Source organism: Triticum urartu, chromosome 5A, assembly GCF_056163025.1.
Source record: "Triticum urartu cultivar PI428250 chromosome 5A, HENAU_Tu73, whole genome shotgun sequence".
Classification (NCBI taxonomy): domain Eukaryota; kingdom Viridiplantae; phylum Streptophyta; class Magnoliopsida; order Poales; family Poaceae; genus Triticum; species Triticum urartu.
In genome coordinates, this window is record NC_141877.1 from 49,218,053 (window position 1) to 49,241,257 (window position 23,205).

At 48.3% G+C, this 23,205-nt stretch overlaps 1 pseudogene; it reads right to left on the bottom strand.

Annotated features, from left to right (window-relative positions):
- Positions 1-12,797: 12,797 nt before the first annotated feature.
- On the bottom strand, positions 12,798-13,906 carry LOC125555574 (BTB/POZ and MATH domain-containing protein 2 pseudogene; annotated as a pseudogene).
- Between the last annotated feature and the right edge of the window lie 9,299 nt (positions 13,907-23,205).

The following is a 23,205-nucleotide window of genomic DNA, read 5'->3' on the forward strand; positions in this document are numbered from 1 at the left end:
TATATACGGGGGCAAGGGGGCATCTATAGACACACAAGTTGATCTTCGTGATCGTTCTCTTAGCCGTGTGCGGTGCCCCCCTCCACCATAATCCTCGATAATATTGTAGCGATGCTTAGGTGAAGCCCTGCGATGGTAGAACGTCAAGATCGTCACCACGCCATCGTGCTGACAGAACTCTTCCCTGACACTTTGCTGGATCGGAGTCCGGGGAACGTCATCGAGCTGAACGTGTGCTAAAACTCAGAGGTGTCGTAGTTTCGGTGCTTGATCGGTCGGGCCGTGAAGATGTACGACTACATCAACCGCGTTGTCATAACGCTTCCGCTGTTGGTCTACGAGGGTACGTAGACTACACTCTCCCCTCTCGTTGCTATGCATCACCATGATCTTGTGTGTGCGTAGGAAAATTTTGAAATTACTACATTCCCCAAAAGTGGCATCCGAGCCAGGTTTTTATGTGTTGATGTTGTGCACGAATAGAACACAAGTGAGTTGTGGTCGATATAAGTCATACTGCTTACCGGCATGTCATACTTTGGTTCAGCGGTATTGTTGGATGAAGCGGCCCGGACCGACATCACGCGTATGCTTACGCGAGACTGGTTCTACCGACATGCTTTGCACACAGGTGGCTGGCGGGTGTCGGTTTCTCCAACTTTAGTTGAACCGAGTGTGGCTACGCCCGGTTCTTGCGAAGGTTAAAACAGCACCAACTTGACAAACTATCATTGTGGTTGTTGATGCATAGGTAAGATTGGTTCTTGCTTAAGCCCGTAGCAGCCACGTAAAACTAGCAACAAACAAAGTAGAGGACGTCTAACTTGTTTTTGCAGGGCATGTTGTGATGTGATATGGTCAAGACATGATGCTAAATTTTATTGTATGAGATGATCATGTTTTGTAACCGAGTTATCGGCAACTGGCAGGAGCTATATGGTTGTCGCTTTATTGTATACAATGCAATCGCCCTGTAATGCTTTACTTTATCACTAAGCGGTAGAGATAGTCGTAGAAGCATAAGATTGGCGAGACGACAACGATGCTACGATGGAGATCAAGGTGTCACGCCGGTGACGATGGTGATCATGAAGGTGCTTCGAAGATGGAGATCGCAAAGCACAAGATGATGATGGCCATATCATATCACTTATATTGATTGCATGTGATGTTTATCTTTTATGCATCTTATCTTGCTTTGATTGACGGTAGCATTTTAAGATGATCTCTCACTAATTATCAAGAAGTGTTCTCCCTGAGTATGCACCGTTGCAAAAATTCTTCATGCTGAGACACCACGTGATGATTAGGTGTGATAGGCTCTACGTTCAAATACAACGGGTGCAAAACAGTTGCACACGCGGAATACTCAGGTTATACTTGACGAGCCAAGCATATACAGATATGGCCTCGGAACACGAAGACCGAAAGGTCGAGCGTGATTCATATAGTAGATATGATCAACATAGTGATGTTCACCAATGAAACTACTCCATCTGACGTGATGATCGGACATGGTTTAGTTGATTTGGATCACGTGATCACTTAGAGGATTAGAGGGATGTCTATCTAAGTGGGAGTTCTTTAGTAATATGATTAATTGAACTTAAATTTATCATGAACTTAGTACCTGATAGTATCTTGCTTGGTTATGTTTGATTGTAGATAGATGGCCTGTGCTATTGTTCCATTGAATTTTAATGCGTTCCTTGAGAAAGCAAAGTTGAAAGATGATGGTAGCAATTACACGGACGGGGTCCGTAACTTGAGGATTATCCTCATTGCTGCACAGAAGAATTACGTCCTGGAAGCACTGCTGGGTGCCAGGCCTGCTGCTGGAGCAACACCATATGTTATGAACGTCTGGCAGAGCAAAGCTGATGACTACTTGATAGATCAGTGTGCCATGCTTTACGGCCTAGAATCGGGACTTCAACGACGTTTTGAACGTCATGGAGCATATGAGATGTTCCAGGAGTTTAAGTTAATATTTCAAGCAAATGCCCGGATTGAGAGATATGAAGTCTCCAATAAGTTCTATAGCTGCAAGATGGAGGAGAACAGTTCTGTCAGTGAGCATATACTCAAAATGTCTGGGTATAATAATCATTTGATTCAATTGGGAGTTAATCTTCCAGATGATTGCGTCATTTATAGAATTCTCCAATCACTTCCACCTAGCTACAAGAGCTTCGTGATGAACTATAATATGCAAGGAATGGTTAAGACAATTCCCGAGCTCTTCGCAATGCTGAAAGCTGCGGAGATAGAAATCAAGAAGGAGCATCATGTGTTGATGGTCAAAAAGACCACTAGTTTCAAGAAAAAGGGCAAAGGGAAGAAGAAGGGGAACTTCAAAAAGAACAGCAAGCAAGTTGCTGCTCAGGAGAAGAAACCCTAATCTGGAACTAAGCCTGAAACTGAGTGCTTCTACTGCAAGCAGACTGGTCACTGGAAGCGGAATTGCCCCACGTATTTGGCGGATATGAAGGATGGCAAGGTGAACAAAGGTATATATGATATACATGTTATTGATGTGTACCTTACTAATGCTCGCGGTAGCACCTGGGTATTTGATACTGGTTCTGTTGCTAATATTTGCAACTCGAAACAGGGACTACGGATTAAGCAAAGATTGGCTAAGGACGAGGTGACGATGCGCGTGGGAAATGGTTCCAAAGTCGATGTGATCGCGGTCGGCACGCTACCTCTACCTTCAGGATTAGTATTAGACCTAAATAATTGTTATTTGGTTCCAGCGTTGAGCATGAACATTATATCTAGATCTTGTTTGATGCAAGATGGTTATTCACTTAAATCAGAGAATAAGTTCTTCTATTTATATGAGTAATATCTTTTGTGGTCATGCACCCTTGAAGAGTGGTCTATTCTTATTAAATCTCGATAGTAGTGACACACATATTCATAGTGTTGAAGCCAAAAGATGCAGAGTTGATAATGATAGTGCAACTTATTTGTGGCACTACCGTTTAGGTCATATCGGTGTAAAGCGCATGAAGAAACTCCATACTGATGGACTTTTGGAACCACTTGATTATGAATCACTTGGTACTTGCGAACCGTGTCTTATGGGCAAGATGACCAAAACACCGTTCTCCGGTACTATGGAGAGAGCAACAGATTTGTTGGAAATCATACATACAGATGTATGTGGTCGGATGAATGTTGAGGCTCGTGGCGGATATCGTTATTTTCTCACCTTCACAGATGACTTAAGCAGATATGGGTATATCTACTTAATGAAACATAAGTCTGAAACATTTGAAAAGTTCAAAGAATTTCAGAGTGAAGTTGAAAATCATCGTAACAAGAAAATAAAATTCCTACGATCAGATCGTGGAGGAGAATATTTGAGTTACGAGTTTGGTGTACATTTGAAACAATGCGGAATAGTTTCGCAACTCACGCCACCCGGAACACCACAGTGTAATGGTGTGCCGAACGTCGTAATCGTACTTTACTAGATATGGTGAGATCTATGATGTCTCTTACTGATTTACCGCTATCGTTTTGGGGTTATGCTTTAGAGACGGCCGCATTCACGTTAAATAGGGCACCATCAAAATCCGTTGAGACGACGCCTTATGAACTGTGGTTTGGCAAGAAACCAAAGTTGTCGTTTCTGAAAGTTTGGGGATGCGATGCTTATGTGAAAAAGCTTCAACCTGATAAGCTCGAACCCAAATCGGAGAAATGTGTCTTCATAGGATATCCAAAGGAAACTATTGGATACACCTTCTATCACAGATCCAAAGGCAAGACTTTTGTTGCTAAATTCGGAAACTTTCTAGAGAAGGAGTTTCTCTCGAAAGAAGTGAGTGGGAGGAAAGTAGAACTTGATGAGGTAACTGTACCTGCTCCCTTATTGGAAAGTAGTACATCACAGAAACCGATTTCTGTGACACCTACACCAATTAGTGAGGAAGCTAATGATGCTGATCATGAAACTTCAGAACAAGTTACTACTGAACCTCGTAGATCAACCAGAGTAAGATCCGCACCAGAGTGGTATGGTAATCCTGTTCTAGAAGTCATGCTACTAGATCATGATGAACCTACGAACTATGAAGAAGCGATGGTGAGCCCAGATTCCGCAAAATGGCTTGAAGCCATGAAATCTGAGATGGGATCCATGTATGAGAACAAAGTGTGGACTTTGGTTGACTTGCCTAAAGATCGGCAAGCAATTGAGAATAAATGGATCTTTAAGAAGAAGACTGATGCTGACGGTAATGTTATTGTCTACAAAGCTCGACTTGTCGCAAAAGGTTTTCGACAACTTCAAGGGATTGACTACGATGAGACCTTCTCACCCATAGCGATGCTTAAGTCTGTCCGAATCATGTTAGCAATTGCCGCATTTTATGATTATGAAATTTGGCAGATGGATGTCAAAACTGCATTCCTGGATGGATTTCTGGAAGAAGAGTTGTATATGATGCAGCCGGAAGGTTTTGTCGATCCAAAGGGAGCTAACAAAGTGTGCAAGCTCTAGCGATCCATTTATGGACTGGTGCAAGCCTCTCGGAGTTGGAATAAACGCTTTGATAATGTGATCAAAGCATTTGGTTTTGTACAGACTTTTGGAGAAGCCTGTATTTACAAGAAAGTGAGTGGGAGCTCTGTAGCATTTCTGATATCATATATAGATGACATATTACTAATCGGAAATGATATAGAATTTCCGGATAGCATAAAGGGATACTTGAATAAGAGTTTTTCAATGAAAGACCTTGGTGAAGCTGCTTACATATTGGGCATTAAGATCTATAGAGATGGATCAAGACGCTTAATTGGACTTTCACAAAGCACATACCTTGACAAAATTTTGAAGACTTAAAAATGGATCAAGCAAAGAAAGGATTCTTGCCTGTGTTACAAGGTGTGAAATTGAGTAAGACTCAATGCCCGACCACTGCAGAAGATAGAGAGAAAATGAAAGGTGTTCCCTATGCTTCAACCATAGGCTCTATCATGTATGCAATGTTGTGTACCAGACCTGATGTATGTCTTGCTATAAGTCTAACAGGGAGGTACCAAAGTAATCCAGGAGTGGATCACTAGACAGCGGTCAAGAACATCCTGAAATACCTGAAAAGGACTAAGGATATGTTTCTCTTATATGGAGGTGACAAAGAGCTCATCGTAAATGGTTACGTTGATGCAAGCTTTGAAACTGATCCGGACGATTCTAAATCGCAAACTAGATACGTGTTTACATTAAACGGTGGAGCTGTCAGTTGGTGCAGTTCTAAACAAAGCGTTGTGGCGGGATCTACATGTGAAGCGGAGTACATAGCTGCTTCGGAAGTAGCAAATGAAGGAGTCTGGATGAAGGAGTTCATATCCTATCTAGGTGTCATACCTAGTGCATCGGGTCCAATGAAAATCTTTTGTGACAATACTGGTGCAATTGCCTTGGCAAAGGAATCCAGATTTCACAAGAGAACCAAGCACATCAAGAGACGCTTCAATTCCATCCGGGATCTAGTCCAGGTGGGAGACATAGAGATTTACAAGATACATACGGATCTGAATGTAGCATACCCGTTGACTAAGCCTCTTCCACGAGCAAAACATGATCAGCACCAAAGCTCCATGGGTGTTAGAATCATTATTGTGTAATCTAGATTATTGACTCTAGTGCAAGTGGGAGACTGAAGGAAATATGCCCTAGAGGCAATAATAAAGTTATTATTTATTTCCTTATATCATGATAAATGTTTATTATGCATGCTAGAATTGTATTATCCGGAAACATAATACTTGTGTGAATACATAGACAAACTAAATGTCACTAGTGTGCCTCTACTTGACTAGCTCGTTAATCGAAGATGGTTATGTTTCCTAACCATAGACATGTGTTGTCATTTGATTAACGGGATCACATCATTAGGAGAATGATGTGATTGACATGACCCATTCCATTAGCTTAGCACCCGATCGTTTAGTATGTTGCTATTGCTTTCTTCATGACTTATACATGTTCCTATGACTATGAGATTATGCAACTCCCGTTTGCCGGAGGAACACTTTGTGTGCTACCAAACGTCACAACGTAACTGGGTGATTATAAAGGAGCTCTACAGGTGTCTCCAAAGGTACATGTTGGGTTGGCGTATTTCGAGATTAGGATTTGTCACTCCGATTGTCGGAGAGGTATCTCTGGGCCCTCTCGGTAATGCACATCACATAAGCCATGGAAGCATTGCAACTAATGAGTTAGTTGCGAGATGATGTATTACGAAACGAGTAAAGAGACTTGCCGGTAACGAGATTGAACTAGGTATGTTGTTATGCGGTCTGACCAATAAAGATCTTCGTAGAATATGTGGGAGCCAATATGAGCATCCAGGTTCCGCTATTGGTTATTGACCGGAGACATGTCTCGGTCATGTCTACATTGTTCTCGAACCCGTAGGGTCCGCACGCTTAACGTTACGATGACAGTTTTATTATGAGTTTATATATTTTGATGTACGAAGTTTCTTCGGAGTCTCGGATGTGATCACGGACATGACGAGGAGTCTCAAAATGGTCGAGACATAAAGATTGATATATTGTACGACTATATTCGGACACCGGAAGTGTTCCGGGTGATTTAAGAGAAAACCGGAGTGCCGGAGGGTTACCGGACCCCCCCCCCCCCCCCGAGAGAAGTAATGGGCCTTATGGGCCCTAGTGGAGAGAGAGAGGGGCGGCTAGGGTGGGCCGCGCGCCCCCTCCCCCTCTGGTCCGAATTGGACTAGGAGAGGGGGGGCAGCGCCCCCCTTTCCTTCTCCCTCTCCCCCTTCCTTTCCCCCTCCTAGTAGGAGTAGGAAAGAGGGGAGTCCTACTCCTACTAGGAGGAGGACTCCTCCTCCTTGGCGCGCCCAAGGGCCGGCCGGCCTCCCCCCTTGCTCCTTTATATACGGCGGCAAGGGGGCACGTCTAGACACACAAGTTGATCTTCGTGATCGTTCTCTTAGCCGTGTGCGGTGCCCCCCCTCCACCATAATCCTCGATAATATTGTAGCGGTGCTTAGGTGAAGCCCTGCGATGGTAGAACATCAAGATCGTCACCACGCTGTCGTGCTGACGGAACTCTTCCCCGACACTTTGCTGGATCGGAGTCCGGGGATCGTCATCGAGCAGAACGTGTGCTAAAACTCGGAGGTGCCGTAGTGTCGGTGCTTGATCAGTCGGGCCGTGAAGACGTACGACTACATCAACCGCGTTGTCATAACGCTTCCGCTGTCGGTCTACGAGGGTACGTAGACTACACTCTCCCCTCTCGTTGCTATGCATCACCATGATCTTGTGTGTGCGTAGGAAAATTTTGAAATTACTACGTTCCCCAACAGATAAACTGTTTTGTTTCTTGTCCCTTGGGCTCGTCGAGCTAGGCCGTGGAATCATTGGGCATGCAGACTGGGAAGGGAGAGTTCTTCGCACGCACCCCAATGTTCGAACCTCTCAAGGGTCTGCGGAACCCCGGATCCGACATTTAAAGAGCTCTTTCATTTGCATAATCCTAAAAACTCAGAAATATGGAGAATATAGTGCCATACTGAATTTTAGAGGATTTAAAAACACTTGAATAGGAAAATAAAATCAACACGGATACAAAGCGCTATGGAACAGCTAACGAGCTCCAAAGAACCCAAAAGGACTTTGGAGCCCACGACGGTCACAAATCATGACATGGACATTCCCGCGACAAGGGAGCTAAAGCCTTTTTCAGTAAACACTTGAATGAGTCTGCAATATAAGGTCTTTCATCACAGAGAAAGAAAACACGCATGAATTTTCCTCCAAGATTTGGTGCATCCGTCCATGGTATCGTTGTCACAGAAACAGAGGTATGAGAACTTCCTCTGAAATTGCATGAAAATTGAAAAGTCAACCATAGGAAAAAATCCTATAATTCGAACAAATCTCTACATCTTTTTCTTCGGAAAAGGAGAATTACACCCGGTCTCTGATAGATCCCGATAACCTCCTAGCCAGCCCTACGATCATATTGAACTTTGAACCAAGAACCTCCCACAGGAAATTTTGAGTGATACCTTTGCAATCAATCCAGAGAAATAATTGTAGAGTTAATTAGTCAATGGTCACTTTAGCTGGATATGTAGAAGTATCTAGTGCCCGCTCAAAAACTGAGAGGCACCTATGTTATGTTAAACCGAACAATTCAGAAAAATGAAGTGGTGATATGAGGGAAACTTGTATACCTGTTCATAATCCTGAAAGCTTTACTGAACTGCAAGAACCGAACTTATACTGGATGGATCACATAAAAGCAATGAATAGTTTCGTTTCAAAGAAAACAGTATCACTCCATCAGATTTGAAAATGCGAATTTCAAAGATGAAACAGGCCGAAAAAGATAGAAATCAATCACGTTTGGGGCTGAATATTCCTAGAAAAATGGTCTGACAGGGGCTTTTTGGGGAATAGAAATGACAGATACAAAACCAAATTGCGTACAAACTAACCGAAATCACCCATGTGAAGCTATCGCGGATACATTACCTGACTTCCGTTCTCATTAGCCTGCTAGATTCAGCCGGCAGAGCAAGATGTTAGAATAAAACGCTAATGTAAGATTATAGACGACACAGGGAGGCATGATATTTGTTAACGAGGTTCACTGATATGGCTACATCCCCGGGGCATGACTACGGACGCTCCTCCCAAAGATACCGCAACACCGGCCGTCCGGGCGCCGGCACAAGCCATCGGCTCCCTCGCGTACCTGTTGCTATCAAGTCGTCATCATGGGTTACAACATGTGGTGTCCCTCCGTATATAAGAGGCCTAGGATACAAGTGTCCGACTCCTACACAACTCATACCTAACCACATCAATTACAACTCCAAGTCCAAATAACCCCTTGCGTACATAATATATTCGACACAAATATAACAAACTCCACCTTAGCGAATATTCTCCACCACCTAGAAGTCGTCCATACTCGAACCTCCATGTACTTCGGACTTGGGTTGTCTCCTTTGTAGCTTACTGAGAGCTACCCGACGGGCCAGACCCGCCGCCACCGTGGGACTTCACTGCTACTCCTACAATTCCACTCTCCATGGCTCCACCTGCAATAGTGCTCCCTTGCAACTTGTAAAGATGTGAAGCCGTCATCTCTCCTATCATCACGGTCACCCCATCTTCCATGATTTTCATGGTCCTCTTATCCCGATCAGAACGGAATTCCATACCACCATCATGAAGAACACCAAGCGAAATTAGATTCCTCCTTAACCCTGGCACATGCCTGACTCCCCGAAGCATCCGCTCAACTCCGTCAAACATCTTGATTTCGATGTCACCTACTCCAGCAACATAATAACCCGTGTCATCGCCCACATAGGCTAAACAAAACTCACCAGACTTGTACGAAGAGAACCACTCCCTGTTGGGCGTCGCATGAAAAGAGCAAGCTGAATCCAACATCCACGCTTTAGTTTTTGTTGACCGCCAGTTTGATACAACAAGAACATCACTATCACTGTCCGAGCCATCACCATGAGTAGCTACATTAGCACTTGCCCCACCCTTCAGTTCTGGGCATTCCCTTTTTATATGTCCCCAATCCTTGCACCTGTAGCACTGCACCTTTTTCTTCCTTTTCTTCTCCGCCTCTTGTCCCTTCCTGAGCTGATAACCTTTAACTGCCAACCCCAAACCTTGAGTACTCTCCTCTGTAGCATTTTTTTTGCTTCTTCAACTCATGCTCAAGCAACGCTGCAGTGACTTCCTCATTATCGACGGTTGTCTTTCCATGTGTCAATGTAATGACCAAATGCTCATAGGACGGTGGCAACGAAACAAGAAGAAGTAGCGCCTTATCCTCATCATCAATCTTCTCATCCAGACGCGCTAGATCCGTGACCAACTGATTAAAGGCATTCACATGCTCCACAAGATCCGATCCCTCCTGCATCTTCAGCCCATAGAACTTTTGCTTCAAATAAAGCTTATTGGTCGCTGACTTGGACATATAATGATTTGCCAACTTGTCCCAAATTCCCTTAGGAGAATCCTCGTCCATGACATGATACATGACCTGATCCGCAAGACAAAGCCGTATGGTAGCGGCCGACTGCACTTGCATATCCTCCCATGCATCGTTGTCAGCCTTGGCTGGCTTCGTCTCCTGCAAACCTTTCAAGATTCCCTAATGCGCCAGAATATCCTTGACTCTTGTCTGCCTATGACCGAAGTTACCCGTGCCATCAAATTTCTCCAAATCAAACCTGGTGAATCCCGGCGCCATGCCGAGCCGCGATCTAGCTGACCTGTTGCCACCGGTCTGACCGTCCTTGTTTTCCTCTGCGACTTCCTCACGGAAAAGATCACTGATCCCGTATTCCTCGTCTGAAGCCACGCCGCAGTCTGCTATCTACCAAGAAGTCTGACTTGCACTATCCTTGTCCGCCCTTTAGAAAATTCCGTGAAGCTCAACTTGCAGATTAACAAGTTACCTGCCGAACCTGCTCCACCTTTTCCCGAACTTGCAGATGATTTTTCTGTGCCTTTTGCGCCTCGTCGCCCCAGCCTTTTATTACTGCTGGATACAGCCGGCCCAGTCTTTTCCTCTCTGGCACGGAAATAGAGTCTCAGTCCACCACGGGTTGCATGAAAAAACTGACCCAACATGCACGCCCAAGAAATCTCCAGGACCTATACCACGCATGCAAACAGTGCACATACCATGCACACTATCACGGTTCCGCACTGCCCCACATGCACGCACATAATTTCCTTTCAAAATCCAAACCGACATGCATGTTTCCCGGCTAATCTGCCGGACTCCGCGCTTTTCTTTTGTACTATCTTGATCTTTCCTTGCGCTGCACGCCCGCAGAGTCCTGCCCCTACATGCCACCGAACGCCCCTCGCGTATGTTCCTTGCCGCCCGCGAAATCCAACTGCCGCACACCTGCCGAGCGGTCGTCTTGCATACGCAGCCCCAACAACCGAGGTCTGACCAACCTTTCCTCTGTCCGTGGCCCTCGGAAAACTCCACCGCTGCTGCATCTCCGACGAGAACTTCGCCTTGTCTTGATCTTGGTTCCTGCCAGCAAACTGAACAGCACTGTCACATGTACTCTGCCACACGTCAACCCTGCCGTAACAGTCACCACCTCGCGTATCGTCCATGCACGAGCCATCCTGTACCCTGGCCATCCACGGCGCCGACGCAATCCGTCCGTAGTGCCGCACCGCCGTCCTTGTACGACACCGAGCACATCATCTCGATGCTTTCACACTCCGATCTATCCGGCCGTCCCCCACGTCTGGTCGCTGGTCTGATCGCGAGCCAAATCCATCGCCTCCGCAACGTCTTCAACAACCACTACGCCGGTCCGATCGCCACGTCTAGCCGATCCTTACCGGCCGCAGCCCATCGAACGGTCCAGGCCTCCTGCCCGAAGTGTCCGACACCATCGACCGCCTTCGCGATCGCCGCCATGCTCCACCTTGCGCCAATCGGACATTCCATGGCACCTGTCAAGCATGATCCTCGTACCTCCAGATGATCTTCCGCATAGCCTTCTCGCAACCTTGCTCATGATACCACTTGTTAGAATAAAATGTTAATGCAAGATCATAGACGACACACGGAGGCATGATATTTGTTAACGATGTTCACCGATATGGCTATATCCCCGGGGCATGACTACGGGCGCTCCTCCCCAAGATACCGCAACACCGGCCGCCCGGGCGCCGGCACAAGCCGACGGCTCCCCCGCGTACCTGTTGCTATCAAGTCGTCATCATGGGTTACAACGTGTGGTGTCCCTCCGTATATAAGAGTCCTAGGATACAAGTGTCCGACTCCTACACAACTCATACCTAACCACATCAATTACAACTCCAAGTCCATGTAACCCCTTACGTACATAATATATTTGACACAAATATAACACAAGATCCACGAGTCGGTGCCATCATCGTCTTGCCAGGGCAACTCCAGCTTCGGACGGTGCAGAAGCGGAGCTAAACAGAGGGGAGCATCACGCACGGATCCACATTAGGCTTTGTTCAGTTGGTGGGTCTCTAATACCCTCGGGGATTTCAATCCACCCAACAGTTGAGGGTGATTCACACTCCCCCACCCATTCGCTGTCAGGATTAAACCTACAGATTTCTCGCAATCCATCTCTTAGTTTTTGTATGGTTAACACCTCCATCAATTATATAGTACAAAAATACAAGTACAGAAGCTTAAGTAGTTGCCTATTTCTTACAGAATTGTGCTTGTGTAGCTAACACACAAAGAGGCTTCACTGAACATATGCTAGTACAATAGAAGTACTGCTAACTGAAAATTAAATCTACAATTGCCTGCTTCTGATCTCAAAGTAGTTTGGTTCAAGATTTCAAGTTCATTTTCTAACTAAAATTTTCTGAATCAAAGACAAACTGCTGTACTACCAAGGTTCATGTCAAAAAACCATTTGTAAATGTCTCTAATTAGAATCTAACAGTTGGCAGTCATAATGTAAGTTTTTCATACAGGTAAAATAGATTGTCTCAAAAGTGATAACCAAGAACTCAAAGTTTTATCATTCTTCACATAACCCAGAAATGAAAGAACGATCTCTAAAAACTGAAAGATATGGCAACCACAGCTCAGGTCACTATGTATCAAAAGTAACTAGATAGAAGCTAAATTTAGCAAGACTGAATGCCTTCTTCGACCAAACATAAGGCATTCGCCTCCAACGATCTTTCAGAACTGAAGGATAACCAGTAGCTCGGACCAAGTTGGCATACTAAATTTTGCGGGATTTAACTGTTCTCTCAAACACATCTAAGATGAGAACGGGACAAGACCTTTTGAGGTGTGCATACCCTTGGCTTGCGATCACATCATCCATTCTATTCGATGAGAGCATAAATTCAATGCAAGCATCTTTGAGGTTGCTGCAATTGTGCTGGTTAGCTAGAGCTAATATGGTCGCCACAGTCTCAACATCAAGGGCATAGCATCCCTTCACATATCCTCTTCATCCTTTCCATCGCATACTTATCTGCAGCCACGAGTAAGTGCTTGACCATTTCTCTTTTGTCATCATCATCAAGATCGTCCATGGAAGGCATCGAATCCGTGTAGATGAAGTGAAGAAATGCCTTGAAAACAGCAGGCTGCATGTCATTAATAACTATGTCATGTACACCTTTGTCCCCCATCGGACCATACAACTCCGCGTTGAAGACCACCGATCGCATCGCAAGCAAATTTTTATGAGCGGAAAAGACCTCCCCTTGAACCTTGAAAGTCACGTCTGCTCCTATCTTCCCCTCTAGCAAGGTTGCAAGATTATCCAAAAGGTCATAGGGCGGCACATGGATATCGAGTGTTTCCTTGATAACGCTGACTTCGCACTTGATCAAGAGACAACCGTTCCGCACGAACACTGACTCTACTTCAGCGGTCGTCTTCATGAACTTTCCTACGCCCCATGATGGCATTTTAGGGACGAACACTCGTGGCGGTTTCCCGGAGAGCACCACAGGTGACCGGCCCCTAACCGGATCCACAAGCATCAAATTGTAGATCGCCCTCACCTCGGCGTTCTTGGTCAACAGCTTGAGGAAGACAGATACGTAACCTTCACTCGCCTCGTCTTGGCCGTCGGGGTAGTAGCAGATGCACCATTCATAGCCGCCGATGGAGATTGGAGAATACGGGAGAACGGAGACATTCGCCTCTACCTAGGCCCTTGAGACGGCTGTAGCTAGCGATCTCGAACGCAACCTTTGCCCGCGCCATGTGCGTCTCTGCTGTGCACCTCGACGGCACCATCGCTATTGAACTCGACAATGCTGCCATTGTGGGAGTTGGGAGGAGGACGGGGGTCGGTGTGGGTTGGAACTCTTGATCAAGGCTGGCGGTGATGCGAGAGGTGGTTTCGCCTCCGAGGCCGAGGGTGAGCTGGGGAGCAGCGGCGCGCCGCGCGACGGAACACGGGGGCGGCGGCGGCGGCCAGATTTGGGGGACAAGGTCCAGGACGAGGGTTTGGACGAGGGGAGAGAAATTGGTCAGTTTACGCAGGTCGAGTGACACTTTGGTTTGTGTGTGTGCGTCAAAACTGGACTAAACTAAATTACTTGATGATTAACCCAAACAGTTTTCTGTAAAATGAACACATTTTAACATTTTTTTCCTTGAAGTGAACACATTTGAAAAAAATTATTTCGCATTTTTTTGCAAAAATGACTCAAATATATTAAAATTTTGTTCAAATTACCGAACTAGTGAGTTTTGATCTATCATTTCTTTTTTGCAAAAGTGGCCCAAATCTATTGGTATAAATTTCAACGTAGGTGCAAAGCACCGCCCACATAAGACAAATTCCATTGATGTCTTTGGACCATCGAACGAGCACTACCATCATTAGAATGAGTCATTGTTGTTGCTCCCCGGTGGAGCCGACGTGATCTCATCAATGATAGCGGGGAAGTTTTTGTGCATGTGCCTCTAAGAACCAATGCCTAGAGCCGCAGTCATCACGGTTAAACTCTTGAAAATTTGAAGTGCATGACACTAGATCTCACCATATTGCACATACAAGGAGAAAACCTAACCTCGTCGCTCCAAGGAGATGACAGAAATCTATGTCGGAGCTCCATCAATTCCGTCCAGATGAACAAATTTAATGAGGATCAAATGCCTAAATACCAACTCAAATAATAAGCATCGCGATCCGCCCGAGCTCCGACAACCCCCCCCCCCCCCCCCCTGTGAATATTGAAAACCAAACCTCAATTATTAGATGGAGCTGAGGCACCGGATTTCCCTTCCTTACCACCAGTCGTCGGAGCGGTAGGCAAAGGGGACGTGAATCTATGGGCTCACTATCAAATACTCGAAAGGAAGAATTTTCCCTAGCCGCAACTTATAGGGGAGAATGAAGGAAATGATACGTCCCAAACGTATCTACTTTTCCAAACATGTTTGCTCTTATTTTGGACACTAATTTGCATGATTTGAATGGAACTAACTCGGATAGACGATGTTTTCAGAAGAATTGCCATGGTGTTGTTTTTGTGCAGAAATAAAAATTCTCGGATTGGGATGAAAATTTACAAAGAATATTTTCAGAATATATAAAAATACTGGCGAAGAGAATTAATAGAGGGGGACCACCAGGGCGCCACAGGCCCAGGGGCGCGCCTAGCAGGCTTGTGGGGCCCTAGCAGCTTCGGCAACCCTAACTCCAACTCCATAAGTACCTATTCATCCAAAAAAAATCAGAGAAAACGAATCATCGTGTTTTACGATACCGAGCCACTGCCACCTCCCATACTTCATCGCAAGGGCTGATCTGTAGTCCGTTCGGGGCTCCGGAGGGTGGAATTCGGCGCTGTTGTCATCATTGACCCTTCTTCATCACTAATTTCATGATGTTCACCACTCGGAGTGAGTAATTCCTTTGTAGGCTTGCTGGACGGTGATGGGGTTGGATGAGATTTTTCATGTAATCAAGTCAATTTGTTAAGGCTTGATCCCTAATATCCACTATGTTTTGAGATTGATGTTGCTATGACTTTGGTATGTTTGATGCTTGTCACTAGGGCCTGAGTGCCATGATTTTAGATCTGAACCCTTTATGTTTTCATGAATATATTTGAGTTATTGATCCTATCTTGCAAGTTATATGCACCTATTACGTGCTATGATCCGCATACCTCAAGGTGACAACAATTGGGATTCTTTCTGGTGATTACCGTAGTTTGAGGAGTTCATGTATTCACAATGTCGGGGGTTGGGTGCGACATATGCCAAAGGATGGATTATCATGGTGGGAGCGAGTAGAACGTCGCCGGTGTCTAGAAGCGGGATGAGGCGTAGACACAAATGCCGGCGTACTTTACCCAGGTTCGGGGCTCTCCTGGGAGATAACAACCCTAGTCCTACTCTGCAGGGTCTCTGCATGATCACTAGTGTGTAAGTGGTACAATGGTGCTCCTCGAGCTGATTGCTAGAGGTGGAAGAAGGCAGGCACGCTCCCTCCTCCTCTAGGTATGAGTCTAGTCCTAACAGGGACGAACCCTTTGCATGGGTGCCCTGGGGGGCTTATATAGGCCTACCCCCTAGGGGTACAATGGTAATCTGGCCGGGCATAGAGCCCGGTTGTCATTCTCTCTAGTCGCCGGCCTCTTGGCCGACAGCTGGGGCCCGCCGCTTGGTGGGCCCCGCCGTCTGGTCTGGTATGGAGCCGACAAGCCGCTCCCGCCGTTTGTGGGTCTTGCCGGCTGCTGATCACTGTAGACGTAACGCTAATGACGCAGGCTTGGTTGGGGAAGCGTGGCTACAGTCCCGTTGCTTGGTGGGCGATCACTGTTGCCACTCCGTGTCTCATCTGGTTGATGGCATATGGGGCTTGAGGGAGGGATTGGCCACCTGCTGGTAGCCGGATCCTCCGAGGTCCGGCTGCCCCAGCCTCCTTCGTCTTCAGGTCTCTGGCTGCCAGGTAGGGCCCGCCATCTGCAAGCCGTACCTGACAGGCCTTCGTGGGAACAGGACTCCGCCTGTTAGGTGTGACGTATGGGGGGAGAGGCAATAGTGACGTGTCGTGCGGAGATCTCCGCCCGTACGAGGCACTGTGGCCACGCCCGTCCCTGGATTCGGGGGGAAGGTTTGCATTGTAGTCGTACCCCGTCTTGTCTCTTTGATGAGGGTGCAGGCTTTGAGGGCGCCACGGGCCGACTGCTAGGAGCCGGCCTCTTTGGAGGCCGCTCTCTAGGAGTCGGCCCCTCGGGATGCCGCCCTTTGGAACTCGGCCGCCTTCGACTAGTCGGCCGCTTGGCCAACCGGCCGCCAGAAGGTGGAGTCTTTATCTTGACGTCTTTGAGGGGCACAGCCGGCCCCGTTGTCTTGAAAAGCTCAGGGGCCCGGGTTAGGCAACCCGTGGCCCATTACTCCGACAGTAGTCCCTGAAGCTGGTGAGGGGCCACGGTTGAGGAGCCGGGAGCCTCAACGGTTTCCTCTTCTGGGTGCCCAGAAGGAAGCTTCGTCTGACTCATGAGGAGCCGGCCGGCGGAATCGGTTGCGTCCAGTTGGATCCTTCTGGGTTTTGAATGCGTTGGTGGGAATAAGGCAGCATGCTTGATAAGCTTCTCTGCCTGTCGTCTGTCGCTCGCATGCCACGTGGCGCTGGCTGGCCGGGTCGGCCTGCCAACCCACGTGCATGACGGGATGCGACCGTAGGCTGGGCCCGCCACCATCGGGCCTCGGGCAGCGAGCGGATCCGCGGAGGCTAGGTAGGCGGTTGGGCTTCTCCAGGGAGTTAATTCGCGCAATATTCGCGTGGTAAAGGTGGGGGCGTGGGGGCATGGGCACAGTTAATCCCATGTTCCCACGCCCACCTCCTCGGCTTTGTAGGCCGTAGGCTATAAGTAGGGAGGAGAGGAAGCGGGAACGCACGCGCGCCCCTCCGCCCCACTCTTTCTTCCACTTCTCCTTCTCCTCGCCGCAACGCCCGAGCCTTGCCGAAGCGCCGCCGCAGCTTTTCTCCATCGAGCTCGTTCGTCCGCCCATTGTCCTCATGGCGCGCGCCGGAGCTTGGGACGGCTCCACAGTTCACGAGGACCACATCGACTTCCTCCGCCAGACGCGGCGGCTGCCCCGCGCGGATTACGTGGGGGTTCGTCTCGCGCCGAAGGGGGAGATATCACCGGCGCCGGAGGAGGGCGAGTGGGTCATCTTCCGCTCGTACTGCCTGCGCGGCCTTGGCCTGCCGGCGAGTGGCTTTCTCCGAGCCTTCCTTGAATTTTACAATCTCCAGATGCACCACCTCACCCCGAACACGATGGTACTATTGTCCGCCTTCGTCACCTTGTGTGAAGGCTTAATTGGCGTCCTCCCCACCATCGAGCTCTGGGGGAAGTTCTTCTACACCAAGCTTGGCACCGTTGTCGCGGGGGTGCCGGCTCAGTGCGGCACCTTCATCGCGGTGCGGAGGCCGGGGGGCGACAATCCATTTCCTCCCATCATGCTGATCCAATCGGTGAAGTTGTGGCATCAGTCATACTTTTATGTGAACAGCATCTTCGCGGAGGGTGACTGGGTCAACCTGCCATCTTACATTGCCGGCCCGCCGACTGGGAAGCGGCCTAACTGGTCGTACCAGGCCAAGACGTTGTCGCCTTCTGGAGCCGCCGCCGTCGCACGGCTCTGGGTGCTGGTACAGTCAGAGGGCCTGACCGGGTCCGACTTGCTGTCCGCCTTCGTGGCGTGCCGGGTGCTCCCGCTCAAGGACCGCCCTCACATGATAAGTCAGATGAGCGGTCATCGGGATCCAAGCCGGCTGTGTACCAAAGAGATGCCTCACGCAGAGGTAGCCCACATGGTGAACTACCTTGCGAACTGCAAGCTCACGGAGGAGTGGCAGTTTGGCAAGGAGCCGTATTCCCGTGCCAACCCCCCGCCTATGGTAATTTCCCCTTCCTTCTACTTTTCTTCCTTTTTTCCGGGCTCCATTTGTCCAATATGACCAGCCGGCTCTTTGGACAGAGGGCCCTCCTCCAGCCGTCAGCCGGTACCGCAGGGCTGGAGCGTCGATTTCTCCCCGACCGAGCGGAGAGCGACGTAGATGACCCCGACTTGAGGGCGGAAGACTTGGAGGACGACGCCGAGGGAGGAGGCGGCGCCGCAGGCGGCTCCAGGCTCGGAGCTAGACTCGAGGACTGGCCAGATGATGACGCGGGGGAAGTCGTCCCGCGCTGCCAGCCGGGCACCGACCAGCAGTGTGCGAGCTCGTCTGGCGCGCCGGAAGCCCGAGGCGGCGCGCATAAGCGCAGAGCCGTGCCGAGCCTGTTCGGCAACCGGCCGAAGAAACCCAGGGGCTCGGCCGCGGTGACCAAGCGGGACGAAGCGGCCGCGAAAGCCGACCGCTTTCGCAAGGTGGTGAAGACGCTGCCGCTGATTTCTGCGTAAGTTCTGACTTCTTTCGTACTTTCTTCTTTCTTGCTGATCTCATCTGAGTCTTGTCTACTTTTTTCCCCTTGATTTAGGGCCCCGCTCACTCTTGAGAAGTCGGCTGCCGCCTCCATCGTGGGGTCCGTGGAGACCTCCACCACCACCCGCGGATTGATCCGGCCGCCGACCTCCGGGGGGGCGAGGGAGCAGAACACACGGGAGGCGCGCGAGGAGGCCGCCTGCCTGGAGAAGGCGGAGGAGGACAAGGCAGAGCCCGCTGCCCTGAAGAAGCTGGCGGAGGCTGAGGCCGCTGATGCGGAGAAGAAGCGGGCTGAAGAAGCCGCGGGCCGTCAGTCGGGGACATTCGTCGTCCCCCTGAACTCTGTGCCGCCACCACCGGAGTTCATGGCGCAGACTGGGGAAACCGGCGGCAAGCACCCTATCATGGAGAGGGAGGGCGGCAACGCTGCCATTCCGGATGTAATCGTGCCCCCGCCACCACCTTCTGATGAGGTGCGAGATAAGCAGTCGGCCGACCCACCGGTGCCGCCGGCCGGAAATGAGATGGTGACGGGCCCGACTCCCGGGGCCCGCACACCCTTGGGCCGCCGGCCTGCGAAGGCGGCCTCAGCGCCACGCCCATTGGAGGTCGACGCCGCGAGCTCCTCCATCCTGGACACCGAGGCGACCAGCGCCGTGCCTGCTGGATGGGCGCGGGGAGGTGGGACGACCCACCTGAACAAGGCGGTCCTGGAGGTCCAAGCCAAAATCCGTGCCGAGGCCGATGCTCTCAAGCATTGCAACAAGGCGTTCCTGGAGTCGCGAGAGGCCATCGGGGTATACCTCTTGCTCCTTTATTTTCAATTTTTGTATTGCTTCGTGGGGGCGCGCCAGCGCACCCACTGGGTGTAGTCCCCGAGTTCGGGGTCGGCTGCTGAGCAAGCGGCCCGGAACTCTAACTCGCAATCTCCAAGTACTAATATATTTGCTGCAGGACTATCATAACCTCCACGCGGCCGTCTTCAACTCCAGAATCCAGGAGTTTGATCAACGCGCTGCCGACTTGTCAGAGAGCCGGAGTAAGTCATTTTCTTTCTGCAGGGGCGCGCTGGCGCACCCGCGGGCTGTAGTCCCCGAGATCCGGGCCGACTGCTGAGCAGTCGTGTCGGATCTTACTGGCGCTACATCTTTCTTTGCTGATTGTTGTCGTTTCCTTCTTTTTCTGATTTTGAAAAGGCCAACACCATCCTTCAAAGGCAACTGGGCGAAGCCAACGCCGCCCTGCATGCCAAAGAGGCGGACTCTAGCAAGCTGGCTAAAAAACGTGACCGGCTGGCCACGCAGCTGGCAGAGCAGGCAGAGCTTCTCCAAAAGGCACAGAAGGAGGCGGAAAACAAGGAGGCGGGTCTTCTCACCGAGTTCGAGATCGAATGCTCCGCCTGGACTGACAAGGAGGCGATGATGACGGCCGGCTTTGGCGAAATCGAGGATATGGTTGACGGTAGGCGTCCTGTTTTACTTTTCTTTTAAGTTGCCGGCCTCTAGCCAAGCCGAATTCTTTCTCTTTTTGTTCTGACTCTTTTGCTTAGTCCTGGAAGACTTCTTTCCAGGCCACTCTGGTGCCGCCAACCAGGCTATCGAGGCCGATGATAACCCATAAGTATAGGGGATCGCAACAGTTTTCGAGGGTAAAGTATTCAGCCCAAATTTATTGATTCGACACAAGGGGAGCCAAAGAATACTCTCAAGTATTAGCAGCTGAGTTGTCAATTCAACCACACCTGGAAACTTAGTATCTGCAGCAAAGTATTTAGTAGCAAAGTAATATGATAGTAGTGGTAACGGTAGCAAAAGGTAATAGTAGTAAAAGTAATGTTTTTGGTATTTTGTAGTGATAATAGCACTAGCAATGAAAAAGTAAATAAGCGAAGAACAATATATGGAAAGCTCGTAGGCAATTGATCGGTGATGGGATATTATGCCAGACGCGGTTAATCATGTAACAGTCATAACCTAGGGTGACACAGAACTAGCTCCAGTTCATCAATGTAATGTAGGCATGTATTCCGAATATAGTCATACGTGCTTATGGAAAAGAACTTGCATGACATCTTTTGTCCTACCCTCCCGTGGCAGCGGGGTCCTTATGGAAACTAAGGGATATTAAGGCTCCTTTTAATAGAGTACCGGAACAAAGCATTAACACATAGTGAATACATGAACTCCTCAAACTACGGTCATCACCGGTAAGTATCCCGATTATTGTCACTTCAGGGTTAACGGATCATAACACATAATAGGTGACTATAGACTTGCAAGATAGGATCTAGAACTCCCATATATTAATGAAAACATAATAGGTTCAGATCTGAAATCATGGCACTCGGGCCCTAGTGACAAGCATTAAGCATAGCAAAGTCATAGCAACATCAATCTCAGAACATAGTGGATACTAGGGATCAAACCCTAACAAAACTAACTCGATTACATGATAGATCCCATCCAACCCATCACCGTCCATTAAGCCTACGATGGAATTACTCATGCACGGCGGTGAGCATCATGAAATTGGCGATGGAGGATGGTTGATGATGACGATGGCGACGGATTCCCCTCTCCGGAGCCCCGAACGGACTCCAGATCAGCCCTCCCGAGAGGTTTTAGGGCATGGCGGCGGCTCCGTATCGTAAAACGCGATGAATTCTTCTCTCTGATTGTTTTCTCCCCGAAACACAACATATAGAGTTGGAGTTGGTGTCGGAGGAGCTCCAGGGGGCCCACGAGGTAGGGGGCACGCCCTAGGGGGGCAGGCGCGCCCCCACCCTCGTGGACAGGTGGTGGGCCCCCTGGCCTACATCTTTTGCAGGTATTTTTTATATTTTGCAAAAAGTTTCTCCATGAAGTTTCAGGTCATTCCGAGAACGTTTGTTTCTGCACATAAATAACACCATGGTAATTCTGCTGAAAACAGCGTCAGTCCGGGTTAGTTCCATTCAAATCATGCAAGTTAGAGTCCAAAATAAGGGCAAAAGTGTTTGGAAAAGTAGATACGACGGAGAAGTATCAACTCCCCCAAGCTTAAACCTTTGCTTGTCCTCAAGCAATTCAGTTGACAAACTGAAAGTGATAAAGAAAAACTTTTACAAACTCTGTTTGCTCTTGTTATTGTAAATATGTAAAGCCAGCATTCAAGTTTTCAACAAAGATTATAACTAACCACATTCGCAATAACGCTTAGGTCTCAAGTTTACTCATATCAATAGCGTAATCAACTAGCGAGCAATAATAATAAATCTCGGATGAAAACACTTTCTCAAAACAATCATAATATGATATAACAAGATGGTATCTCGCTAGCCCTTTCTGAGACCGCAAAACATAAATGTAGAGCACCTTTAAAGACCAAGGACTGACTAGACATTGTACTTCATGGTAAAAGAGATCCAGTCAAGTCATACTCAATGTAAACTAACGATAATGCATGCAAATGACATCGGTGCTCTCCAACTAGTGCTTTTTAATAAGAGGATGATGACTCAGCATAAAAGTAAATAGATAGGCCCTTCGCAGAGAGAAGCAGGGATTTGTAGAGGTGCCAACATAACAACCAAGAGATGGCCATATCTTCCATGCTACACACATTATAGGTGGTTCCCAAACAGAATGGTAAAGTTTATACTCCCCCTTCCACCAACAAGCATCAATCTATGGCTTGCTCGAAACAACGAGTGCCTCCAACTAACAAGAGTTCCAGGGGGAGTTTTGTTTGCAATTATTTTGATTTAGTTTGCATAAAGCATGGGACTAGGCATCCCGGTGACCAGCCACTTTCTCGTGAGTGAGGAGCGGAGTCCACTCCTCTTGAGAATAACCCGCCTAACATGGAAGATACAGACAGCCCTAGTTGATACATGAGCTATTCGAGCATACAAAACAGGATATTTATTTGAAGGTTTAGAGTTTGGCACATACAAATTTACTTGGAACGGCAGGTAGATACCGTATATAGGTAGGTATAGTGAACTCATATGGAATAACTTTGGGGGTTATGGAGTTGGATGCACAAGCAGTATTCCCGCTTAGTACAGGTGAAGGCTAGCAAAAGACTGGGAAGCGACCAGCTAGAGAGCAACAACAATCATGAACATGCATTAAAATTAATCAACACTGAATGCAAGCATGAGTAGGATATAATCCACCATGAACATAAATATCGTGAAGGCTATGTTGATTTTGTTTCAACTACATGCGTGACC